The following is a 9,870-nucleotide window of genomic DNA, read 5'->3' as shown; positions in this document are numbered from 1 at the left end:
AAGCAGGAAATGTAAATTTTTATTCCAATCTAACTATTACAATGGATAAAATCAAGTGTACAACGCTAAGTGATGATATCTTTTCCATATTTCCTGTAAAACAACCAGGTTAGTAAAAGGGAAAATCATATATATATGAAAATTAAATGATGGAAATGATAAAAGGATGGAAAAGATATCTATATACTTACATGCATATATATACATACATATATATACATACATATATATAGGTATATTCACATAAAAATATATATATATCAATGTATAGGTATATGTACATATATATACATATAGAGGTATATTCAATGGAGAGATGTGCTGAGGGACAGATTATGTCCAGGTTGCTGCAAGCAACCCCTTTCAGTAATGAAGGCAGTTTGTGATAAATAAAAAAAAGTGAGGTACATGGTGTTGGGGAAATATGAATTTTTAGGTGCAGCAGTGAAGGTCTTCATTTCAGCTGGTGACAACAGCTGGTGGAAGAATGTTGATGATGGATCAAGAATAAATGTGGATGCCATTCGATTGGATGATATAGTACATAGGAAATGAAGCACAAAGAGTCTTGGTTAACATGCAAGCACAAGGAAACATCTGATCAAGAGATAAATCAAATACAATTCAAAACAGGAGATCACCTATGAATCAGAAATCAATGTGAAATAGGCCATCTAGAGAAGAAAGAAGAAAAAAAAAAGTGAAACAGGGGATAGGGTGTAAATGTTGGTGTGAAGGGCGGTGTACTTAATGAATACAACTAATTATGCTTGTTGTGGGGTTGATGATAGCTCACAGCCATCGGTGGATCTGCTGTAGCAAATGTGAAGCCACAGCAACTCAGGGAGTTGCTGTAGATGGATGGTGGGGATGATGTTGGTAGTGGACAGGGTATGCTGGTAGTGTTGTAACTGAGCTAAAAACAAGTGACAGCCATGGATGGTAAGTGGAAGAGGTGTTAAGTTGATATAATATCAACTTTTATACTGTGGCAAACACAGTGTTTTGTGAAGGAAGAGTGCTGTGAGTTGCAGCCATCGTGAGCTATTGTCAAGGGCTCATAGCAAGGTGAACATGACTGTTACAGGGAAGTGAGAGTGTGCAAAGATATATAAAATAAAAAAATGCAGAGGAGTGTAAGTGGGTAGGCTAAGCCACAGGAGCAGCTGTGGGAATATATACTGCAAACAGGGACTTTACTAATGTTGATGGGTGGATTGTTGGCAGTTACGGTATGGTGAGATGGACTGTGCCAGTACTGACGTGGAGATTACAGCAAGTGATATACAAAGTATGGCTGGGGTTGTGTATAAACTATCTTTAAGTAATGTTCTTCCATCTCCAGCCGGTGACAGCTAGAAGTAAAAAGAAAATGGCAGGCGAAATACAGGAAGTAATATACATGAACTTATATATATGCCATGAAAGTATAGACATGGGATCATACACAAATAACTATACACAGAAATTTCAGGTAGTATCACACAGGATGTACAAAACGATGCTATGATATTTTGCAAGAAAAAAAAAAGAAGAAAAAGAAAAGTAGAAACAGGTGGAAATTTCATCAATCTGAGTGGAAGCACATGTTGAACATACAGAGATTGCTATGCACGTGAACTTTAGCAAACTTTTCCATTGCTTTATCAGCAGCTGTTTCAGCAACATTGATTATTTCTGAAATATAAAGAAGATATCGCAGAGATAAATAATGAAGGTGTTTCATCAGCAAGATTGATATGACATGCTTAAGGTTCCTGCCAGCGAAGGATTATGGGAGCTCCATCTCTTCCCTGTGTAGGCATTTTCGATTTTTTTTTTTGTTTCACAGTGGCAGCTTAACATTTCCCAGATGTGATACAGATGAGATGATCTCATCTGTAAATGTCATGATTTATTTTCTGTTTATCATTGATATTGCATGGGGCTCCCCTGTTTGATGGCACTCTAAGAGGGGTAGAATCCTCCATTTTACACTTCCTGAAATTGAAATATATCTCAGTTTTCACAAGGAGCTGCTCCAAACGTGAACCCTTCTTTCACTTCTTAACCCAATTGGATGATGTCTTACTGCCATAACCCTTTTGTCTCCTAGATGCTCAACCATGTCGATCGTAAAATTTTGAAGCTGAAGTCAGGATGCTGTATACAAGTTAGTCCTTCCTGCTATGGTTTTATATGAATATTTTCCCAATTTTAAAGATAACTGTGACATGCCTACTTGCTACCATTGCCATGGTTACTTAATCTCTGAGAGAGAGATCCAAACATTTAAGGATGTCTTGGTGAAAAACTACAGAGGTTTAGGTCTTACCTTGAGGATTCCTACCTATGACAAGGTCTACCATCCGCTTACATTCACAGCTTAGCTCTTTCAGCTATTTTAACCCTGGATATCACGTAATGCTGGGCCTTCCATCTCCCTTTTAAATGATCTACCTTTTTTATGGCCCTACTCTTTGTATCATAACTAAATAGGCAGGCGTCACCATCTATAGGATGACTACTGTCTGAAAACAGAGGTTAATCAGAACCCATCTCTTCTGATAGCCGACACTTCTAGGGCTCATGATTTTCTGGCGAAAAACTTATTAGAATTCATCGAGTTCAACATGCGAGTTACTGTATTAACCAACAGAAAAATATCTATACTCTTTTCCTAACTGAGTGGATTGACAATCGGCTCTCTCTCTCTCTCTCTGGGCAACATAAACCGATAAGAGGAATTGGACATAATATCTTATTTTCTAAAACCCCCCTAAAACCCATACTCAGAAAGACTTTTTCCATCCGTTAACCATTGCTAACGATCCATCTACCATTCAACCAACACTAAAAAAAAAAACAAAATCCACAAAGTCAAAATAGATAAAAGCAGATCGGATGTTGAATTGCAATGACTGTAATTGGTTTATCTGATAAAGAATAAAATGGATGCTGCAGGTAAAATCAAATGTAATATAAAAAAAAAAATACAAACCAATAATGAGTCAAACAAAGGCAAGACAGACATATGTACTTACGTAAACTGAAGAATTAACAAAATGGATGAAAGACCAGAATCCGATCAAAGGATTGGTATGTATTATAATGAACACAGGTGATGATATCCGAACAAACTTATAGCAAGAAGAAACCGAAACTAGCATGAATATGGGAAAAAAAAATGAGTTACCGAAACAGGAGAGCAAAAAAAAAAATGTTGGAATGCACGATTCCTTTGATATTGCTTTATCTATAACTCGATTTGCTATATGCAAATCGAGATTATAGAGAGTGCGTTAATTGGGGTGATGAGAATCAAGTCAAAATCAAAAAAAAAAAAGAGAGAGAAGATTCTTACCTGTCTTGCAGGGAGTCGAAGCTTCGTATTTACCCTGGAGGGCTTTTTACGGCTGAAAGAAGAGGCAAGTTGATTGAAGAAGGGAGGTGTGAGAACTCCAGTCGATCGTCGGATGGATGGATGCTCCAGTAGAAGGCCGATGGAGATGGGCGATGGGTGTCAGATGACCAACAGTGGTGGTAGGTCTTGCTTCTCTCGCCCCCCCTCTTGAGAGTTGCTGGAAAGCGATGAAGGAGATGGATTGCAAAAATGGATGTCTGGAGAGGAAAACAGACGGATGCCGAAGGAGGGTTGCTACGTGAAATTTGATAAAAGAAAATGGATGCCCCCAGGGGTTTCCTGCGTGCTTCTCTTAAAGGAGGAGAACGAAGGTTCGAGAATGAAAATCTGTTGAAGATGAATGGAGGAGGACGAGAAGGCTGGTTTAAAATCAACGATGGAGAGATGCCTTCTTGCGATGGAGTTTTCCGGAAGAAAATACGCGGGAGCAAGTCGTTGTAAAATTTTTCCTTTTTCCAAAAAGAGGGTTCCTCTTTAGAAACTTTTAGTAAAATGGTTTTTCAAATGAGTTTTTTAGCAAAAACAACTTTAAAAAGCTTGAAATCGTTTGTTTTTCCTTGTAGTTTTTCCAAAATCTTGTTCTTTTTGGTTTTTATGTTAGTTTCAATTTTTGTATTTTTAGAATAATCCTAAAGCTTTACGAGAAATCAAAGGTTTAAAACTAATTTTTTGTGTTTTTGCAAAAATATTTACAAAAAGGAATTTTTCTGAGAATTTAAAAAAAAACTATTTTGAGAAAATTCTCTCAGAAATGGGTTTATGTCCGAATTTTTGAGAAATATTCGAGGTTTACAACCTCGAATTGAGAAATATAGGGCCGAGGATCCAACAGAGTGCCGGATGAGCCGCCCGAGCCTTTCAAAATCATTTTTGGTATTTTTGGTGCTTTTATTTTGGAAATCGGACAACGGGACTCAGATTTAGATTTAGAACACTGGGTTCGGACCCGAAATCAATTTTGAATGGATCAATATGGTTTTTAGTCCAGAAAATCTGAAGAATGACTGAAATTTAGCTTTGAAATCGCTTTGATTTTCTCGGAAGATGGAGTCAGGGGCAAAAGGGTCATTTTTACAAAACTTTGCAAAATTTGGGGTGTTCACAAACACCATATTTGCTGCAAACAGACTATATCCGATTTCGTCAGTTATATTAAAAGCAACGCACCAAGCCAGACTATAAGCATCGTCAACCCGTATTTCATGGTATATCGGTTGTATTTTATGTTGCTTTTGGTTATTGATTTAGTCCAATTAATTCATATGTTAACGTTGCTGTTAGCAATGTTTCGGTATGCAGACAATCTTACGCCGTTTGCCATACTCCAGTGGATTTAAAGACGGCCTACCTTATTGGGTTAACGGTAATCATTGCAGAGACCTTTTGTCAAGTGAAAAGGTAAGCAAACAAACCTAGAGTGCAAGGTTACAGCATGACAGTGCTAACAACATTTTTTCGATCCATTTGCAGATATTGATTCCTACACTCTGGCAATCAGAAAAGCATTGGGTCTTATACGTGATGGATTTACACGAAAAACAACTTTGGTGTTACAATTCGTTGGAAGTTGACAGTGGTTTACAGCTAGACATTTCCCATCTCGTAAGATTCCATCTATATGAGTATCATGTCGTGTACTGGGGTCATGAATTTACTTTGGGTCGCATTATTCTCAGATCGGTTTCGTCAAAGCCATTTTGGGAGTCGATGTTAGCGAGTGGATCTATCGCACGACATACCATGCTCCATTACAAGATAATGTTGTTGATTGCGGTGTATTTGTAATGAAGTACATTGAAGCGATATACAATGGTGCAGAACCCTGTTTCGACGTTATATGCCATTTCTTGTCCTCTGTTATTAGTGATTAAATGCATGTCTATTGGTTCCACATTACAATTTGTTTTTGCAGGTTGATATATCTGGATTCCGCGAAGAACTCTGCCAAATATTGACGTCCTTCCTAATTACAGAGGCAAAACTAACAAAACCGCCACGAGGATGTAAAAGGCAACGACCAGCGGTGCCCAACACGCATGATTGACAGTTGCAGAATTAGATTGCGATGTATGCAATGAACGAAGTCTTGTAATGTTCGAAATGATAATAGTCAACATCGTTATGAAATGTTTGATGTTTAAACATCGCCTTATTGCTGACACGCATAGAATGAAAATCTCATAAGAGACTCGAGATGAATGCGGTGAACAAGAGCCAATAATGTCGCTTTCGTAATTACAAATAGTGCACAGCGATAAGACGAGTTTGCTGTTCAGAAATGGTGGTCTAACGTCAGCTTTACTACTACTACCATGAAATCTTGTGTAAGAATTTGTAAATTTTTTGAATTTAAAATGACTTTTCCTTTAATTATGATATTGCATACATATGAAAAAAGTCTACACGGATACAACAACTGCGTCGAAGCGCCTATACACTCGATTCAAGAACAAGTCGCTTTTGCAGGAATTGTCAGTTTGTCGGTTCCTTATTCGTGAAGCAAAATGGAACACATCCTTAACCTGTGCGATGTGTCATTCAAATATTAATGAAACATCCTATCACCCTCCGTCAGTTTTCAAATAAATACGATAGTTTTAATAAACAAAGAGCAAATCTCAAATAAAATACCCTCCGCATTAATGAATTTGAACAATGGCATGTCAGAGAGCTATTCTTAAAACTAATCAATGCAATGGGACCTGGTAGTTCAAATCACGGTAGCACGTAGCAGGTGGGTTTTATTGTAGAAATATTTTTTGGTCTTATATAAAACCACAACTTTGTTCAGAGCAAACATTACGTGCCTTTGTTACTAGGAATCACGATAATCCATTTCCGCACTTTTCGTTCACGGAATGCGAGCTATACAACGATTTCGGAACAACAACAAAATATCTTTCGCTGTACAATATTTTCAATTACCGAAGACCAGCATTACCAGCATTGGTTAAGCGCATACAACACAAAACTATGTCTCTATACGATTTAGTTTTCGTAGATGAAGCAGTACAACGATTTACAATAATGTTCAAATTATATTTCAACGGAGACAGATTTACAATATTTCTAGTTCTACAAAATTTGCCTATCGGAAGATGAACCCCCGTCACCGGAACGACCGCTCCTCTGAAACCTCCTCCTCGCGAGAAGAAGAGGACGCGGTGGAGCTCCTGATGGCCACCCTCGGCGCAGTGACCACGTCCCTAGCCACCGCTGACGACCGCAAATTAAGTTCCCGCGACTGCACCGCCAGCAGCTCCACGTCAGCCAACTCCACCTCCGCCGACCGCTCCTCACCATGTTGCGACTGCACCGCCGTAGTTGGGCAAGAACGGTGATGGCAAAGCTCGTTAGGTTGTACAGAGAGAGCAATTGATAGGTTTCACATTACATATTTTGTCTCCCATTCTTTTTGAACTCAATCAAATTTTCGCATATTTCCTCGCGTAAATCCGGTATATCTTCTTGCAACAAAAATATGTAATGTGAAACCAATATATAACAGGAATCCCCAATAACAACGGATACAAAGCTCATACAGCGTCGAAAACAACTTCTTCTCCTTTGTATATTGCTTCAATGTGCTTCATTACAAATATGCCACAATCGAACCCATTACTTTGTATAGGAGCATCGTCAGTACAGAGCAACATCCACTCGGCAATGTCGACATCCAAATAGTCCTTCAGGAATCCCGCCTGTGATAAAGGGAAAATATAGTATAGTCCGGTCCACCATAAATAGCTGCACTTCACCTATGGGCAGAAGCTTACCAAATGCATAACGTCACGTTCTACACCACTGTGGCAGTCCAATGAGTTGTAGCACCATAGTTGTTTTTCCATAAAATTCATCTCGTATAAGACCCAATGTTCTGGATTTTGCCACAGCGTAGGAAGTAAAATCTGCGAATCGATATAATAATTTATAATTCCAGAGACAGATCCTGATGGGGATGTAACGACTAAACCTTGGAGAAGAGGTTTGTTAACTTACCTTATAAAAATTCAAAAAGTCTACGAACTCTTCACCGCTGTTTCAACAAGGTAGTGCATCTGCGAATCCACTGGTGTATGGCTTTCGCCGAACGTACATCTGTTGCACGAAATAGTAAGGTTTAACCACCAAGAAAAGTGAGTAAGTCATAACAGCAAATAAAACAATGGCAGGCTAGAATGATGTGTACTGTATTGCTCGTTGCGTTGCTTTGAATATAATTGACAAAATCACACATTGTCTGGTTGCAAAAATTTATAAACTTCAGAACATACAAACCGAAGATCTAGTAAATGATAGTGGTTGCGTACGTACAAAATTACTGATAGTGTTCATGTCTGCAAATTCATCTTGCATCTGCTCGATGCCATCTAGGACCTCCTTAGGGAGTTGCCACCCACCCTTATCTGTGGATGTTGCACTGAGTGCACCATGAGCGTAGTATTCAAAATTCGCCATTGAAATTATTTTCTACAGTAAACAACAAAAGATGAAATATGACATGAAAAGGCAAAAATATACGTCTTAAGCGCTAAAGCTGGTACTGTGGGAGTGGTTGTCTTCTTCGTCGGCGCCGTGGCTGGTCGTATTGCTCCCATCGTGCTCTCCTTTGGCGCCATGACTAGTCGTATTGCTCCAATCGTCCTCTCCTTTGGCGCCATGCCTGGCCGTACTGCTCCCATCGTCCTCTTCTTCGGTGCCATGCCTGGTCGTATTGCTCCCATAGTCCTCTTCTTCGGCGCCATGCCTGAACGAAGATATCGATGCCACCTTTGCAACGCAGATACGGAATCGACGTCGTCAGTCAAATATAAAGGAAACGTCCTTTAACATGCCGCCCTTTTTCGAAATCCGCCCGCAAACTAGATGATTGCGTTTTAAATAATTAATAATATGTCATTTCACATGCTGCCCTTGCTCGATAAACGCCAGCAAATTCAATAATTGCGTTTTAAATAATATAAAATACGTCTTTTCCCATGCTGCCCTTTTTCGAAAACAACCCGCTAATTAAATGATTTCGTTTTAAATAATTAAAAACCGTTGTTTCGAATACCGCCCTTTATCGAAGACAACCCGCAACTTAAATGATTGGGTTTTAAATAATTAAAAAACCGTCGTTTCGACTTCATATTATAACAATGGTTGAATGGGAGATTGACCCGACCCGAACAAACTCGTTTTCCAGGTATGAATAATCTTTGATGATTGCTCAATTGATTATCAAACATGGATACATCGATATATTCATGCCACATCTTAGCCGTTGTCGGTTTTTTAACAACGTTCATTGTCGATTTATACTAGTATCATTTAACACCGCAAATCCTTGTTGACTTACAACGCTTACAAAGGGACATGCCATTGCCGTTTGCGTTGTTGACCTCATGAATTGCAATCCTATTTTGCGGTTTGAATTGAAGGTGTCCCCGCAAATGAGCGATTTCTGACAGAGAACAATATCGTACCGATTTTGGCTGGCCGACATCCTATTGCGCGATTGCAATTTACTTACAACTTACTTATGATCATCAATAGCGATTTCTAAGCATCAATCTTCTCTGATCGCTATTCACTGATGTCATTTACGACGTCAGAACTCGTTAAATTATTGTTCACGGCCTACATCACAAATCCTTTTTGCGATGTATTTTCGAGGGGGAGACAAATACAGCGATTGCTGGGCAAAAATGCTCTATCATAACGATGGCGACCTTATTCAATGCCACGCATTCTGAACAACAGACATCTATTTTCGATTAAAGTTTATTTATTTACGAGATCCACAGACGAAACATGTCTGTTACATGTAATAATAAAGAATTAAACAATAAAAGAATGTCAAGTTACGATAATTAATTATACAATTACAACAAATAGCTATCGTGATAAAAAAGAATGCCCAAGGTTTATTACTAGGCATTTGACGAATCAGATGAAATATCATACACTTGTCTCTTTGTTTTTATTGGTGGACCCTCTATCCTGGGTGGCCTCTGGGTTGCGTCCATCTTACTAAAAAAACTGGTCATCATCTCTACAACTGAGTTCAATTGTATTCCCATATTGCTAACTTCTGTCCTTAATTTCTTATTCTCCCTCTCCATAAGATCGAACCTTGCGGCAGAGACAATGTGCTCTTTTGTAGCGATTGTTCGCTCCTCATCGCGCTTTGTTACTGAGGGAATCGTTGTTGTAACAGAAGAGAGACGACGTTTTGGTTGTAGAGGCTGGGCTGCAACATGAGAGGGGACAGTTGGGATGCATGGGTTCCCAATTTTATCAATCGACAGATTTCGGCGCATTGGTTCCCAATAGCTTTCGAAATAGAAGGGATCAAATTGTCGTCCGTTAGAATCATACGATACGGCAGAGACACCACCCGAGTTCCAAATGAATAATTCATCCCTGTAGCGTTCACGCCAATTCACGTTCCTGCACCCACCACTATTCATCTTCCTTCTCAC

The sequence above is a fragment of the Nuphar pumila genome, chromosome 1, assembly GCF_984573655.1.
Source record: "Nuphar pumila chromosome 1, dmNupPumi1.hap1.1, whole genome shotgun sequence".
Lineage (NCBI taxonomy): Eukaryota > Viridiplantae > Streptophyta > Magnoliopsida > Nymphaeales > Nymphaeaceae > Nuphar > Nuphar pumila.
Note: the sequence above shows the minus strand (reverse complement) of the source record.